This window comes from Zingiber officinale, chromosome 2A (assembly GCF_018446385.1).
Source record: "Zingiber officinale cultivar Zhangliang chromosome 2A, Zo_v1.1, whole genome shotgun sequence".
Taxonomy (NCBI): Eukaryota; Viridiplantae; Streptophyta; class Magnoliopsida; order Zingiberales; family Zingiberaceae; genus Zingiber; species Zingiber officinale.
In genome coordinates this window covers 160,281,887-160,285,565 of record NC_055988.1, presented here as the reverse complement: position 1 = coordinate 160,285,565, position 3,679 = coordinate 160,281,887, and the positions used below count along the sequence as shown (strand labels likewise).

The window sequence follows — 3,679 nt, the reverse complement described above, 5'->3', positions numbered from 1 at the left end:
CTGCAATATCAACAAACTCCTTTGCTCCAGACATGCAATTGTAGAATGCTAAGGATTTGCTTTCTCGAATCAACAAAATATCAAATCTTTGTTTCCTGTCTTAATTGCTCATTATATCTTTTCAAAGTTGGTGATCTTCGTGCTTTTTTCTGGTTGCAGTAACTTAGAACATTAGTCATGATGGGTTGCAGATGGAAAAGCTATCAGGGAAGCTTTGAATAACAAAGTCTCATAAATCATTTACATTCTTGGTGTTTTTTTTCTTAGATTCAATAAGTCAACTATGTACAGAGATGGACAGAAGTAGCCTATTTCTTAATAGAACAGTTTGGTTTATGAAACAGATGCCTCGGAAATACTTTTGTGCATGACCGCCACACACTTTTTTGTTAATGTGTCTCTCAACTCTTATCATACATTTTAGGTGGTTGCGAATGATAAACCTTTCTTTAAGGTGGTTGTGCATGATCGCCACACGCTTGTAGTATGTAGAATTTATTTTAAAAAACTACTTAAAATCAATAATTATCTAATGTATAATTATTTTTTCTAAACATGCTCATGTGTATATATATATATATATGTGTGTGTGTTTCATAAAGCATGCTTTTGCATATGGTATTTCTTTTCAAATTTAGAGCATTCTCTCAGTGCAAGTAACTCAGAATTATATATATATATATATATATATATATATATATTATGTGTGTGTATTTCATAAAGCATGCTTTTGCATATGGTATTTCTTTTCAAATTTAGAGCATTCTCTCAGTGCAAGTAACTCAGAAAGTAAAATTTAATCTATTCAAGTATCCAAGATATCTAAAATAGGTTATTGTGCTTTAAATTTGGACACAAGTTATGAAAATAGTCTTATGTAGCCTTTTTAGATAACCTATAACATTTCAAGCATTTAAAAGTCTAAAATTGTTGTTGTTTTTTTACTTTAAATGTAAACACAAGTTGATTTACAAATTAATTTCTAAATTTAAATATATATCTTTGAGATCACTAAAAGGAAATACCTTTGATAGGTTAATTTAATTATATGTTTGTACTGTATTTGACTTATAAAAGGCAAAATAGAAGATTCTAGATATTTAACAAAATGCTCTATCGATAGCGCGTGGCACCCATGCTCATGCGATGTGAATGTTGCACAAACATTGCAAAATGCGATGGCTTGTGGCACAAACATTATGATTATGCTAAAACATAAATCGTTGAACATTTTAAACGCTCGCAATCTTATTATCAATCAATGTTGTGTTCGCAACTTGCTTGGCCACAATGCATAAATTTTTATTTATTTTTATAATTTAAATATTCAGCTCTTCGGACCAATTAGTTTTGAAAATAATTGACTTGATTCCATAAAAATTCTCTATCAATCATCAGAATAAATAAGAAAATGTTCATAGAGGCTCATCCAAACTGTCAATATTCATAAATTTATCATCCCATTAAAACAAATTCTATAATATATTATAGTTAAAATTCGTAATGTTTGATTAATCACTTAAAAAACATAACCAATAACCTCGGAGATTTCACAATTCACAACCTTACTTGGACATGGAATTGTAGGCATGGTATTACTAATTGACACAACTTGATGCTAAATCATCATTATAGAGCGATTTTGAAAAAGTTTATGTGAACAAGTTTAAAGCTATTTTAAAGGCAAGAAGATAAAGACAACTTATCTTTAAAAGCTATCTATGACTTAAAGAAACCTCCAAGAGCATAGAACAGTTAGGAAGAAAACTATCTTAATAGGTATTTCACAACTAAACAAATTAATCATTTTTTTATGTAAAGAATACCTAAAATATTGAAATAGGAAAGGAATACATGATTAAACCAAAGAGAGCTGCATGAGAATGTTTTTTTTTTTTTTAAGTATAAGGATGAATAAGATAAAAAATAAAGATAGAAAATTAGGATTATATATATTGAGAAAATTTTAAAAAATATATATATATATTTAAAATAGTATGAACACTTATTTAGACATCCAATAAATATCTCAATTAAGAGATATAAGACTATAACAAATAGACATATTAATAAAGAAAAAAAATTAAAGAAGGCTTAGATAGTAATATAAAATAGTAGTTCGGTGCACGAAATCCCATTAATATGAGGTAAAGAGCTGGACTATATTAGATTTATTATACATAATTTTATTTTTTATTACAAGAGACTATTTTTACAACTCAAATACATAAATTCCATGTCACACGATATCTTTATCGTTATATCAAACATCTTCTTCAATAATAATAATAAAATAAAATTAATGATATAAAAGGATTTATATACTGAGAATGACAATTTCAAGATGGAGGTCTAACGAATTATAGTAAATGCCCTCTCATTGGGAAGTAAAAAATAATAATAAATTCAGTCAGCCTCATTGACTATCTTTAAGATGATTGATCTTATCTCATGAAAATTTTTCATTGACCATCAAAGTAGATCGGCCACACATGGAGAAGCAAGCACTCTACCTATGCATTTATCAAAGTTGATGTAAGAGATAATGTTAAAATGTGGCTCCTTAGAGCATTCACATCAGTTTCCCTATTACTATATCTAAAATTTAGAATAAATGATTCACTTTATTAAATTTAGACAATCACTTTTTACTACACACTACATCAACTACTCTAAATTTCCATCATCCTTATTTTTTTTATTTTTTTTCTCTTTCTTCTATTTTTTTTATTATTATATTTATGGAAAGAGTGGAAGGAGAGAGATTGAAAAGAGTGAGTGAAAGAGAGAGATTAAAAAGAAATATTATTTTATTTTTAAGATAGAAGTTTTATTTTTTAAATTTAGAGAATCATTATTCATCAAATTTAAATTTAGAGAATAGATAGGGTAGCTAATGTAAAGATTTTTTAACTACCCTATCTAAAATTTAAGATAAAATCTTTAGATAAGATAACTGTTATGAATATTCTTACACAATAATAATTCTACCGAGAAACGATCAGTTAATTAAAATGGTGTACAAAATTCTGTTTACAAGAAGATCAGCTATTTCGTCAAATGGTCCACAACTGAAACATCCTCACTGGTCTAGCGGTCATCTTGACTGTTCTTTTAGATAACATATATTCATATAAAATGTACGTATTAAAGGAAAACAAAAGTCAGGATGGCCGAGTGGTCTAAGGCGCCAGACTCAAGTTCTGGTCCTCTAACGAGGGCGTGGGTTCAAATCCCACTTCTGACATTATTTAATTTATTAATTTTCTTTTTTCAAGCAGATCGATCTCGATCAGGTCTATGTTCATTGCCTGCAGCATCATTAATTTGGACACAACTAGTCCTAGCCTTAGCCTTTTTAGATAACCTAGAACATTTCAAGCATTTAAAAGTCTAAAATTATTATTATTATTTTTGATTTAAATGTAAACACGAGTTGATTTACAAATTAATTTCTAAATTTATAAATTTTTGAGATCACTAAAAGGAAATACCATTATTAGGTTAATTTAATTATATATTTCGTACTGTATTTGACTTATATAAGGCCAAGTAGAACGCTCTAGATATACGACTCAATACTCCATGTGGTTTGTAAACTCATTATTCGGAGTCTTAAAATGATTCAATAATGTTATATTTAAATGATTTTACATGTTAAGATATCATAATTTTTAAT

At 27.8% G+C, this 3,679-nt stretch overlaps 1 non-coding gene across 1 annotated transcript; it reads left to right on the top strand.

Moving 5' to 3' along the window:
* The first annotated feature begins 3,163 nt into the window (after nucleotides 1–3,163).
* On the top strand, nucleotides 3,164–3,247 carry TRNAL-CAA. The gene has a single exon. It is a non-coding gene; the product is annotated as a tRNA-Leu (tRNA).
* Nucleotides 3,248–3,679: the final 432 nt, after the last annotated feature.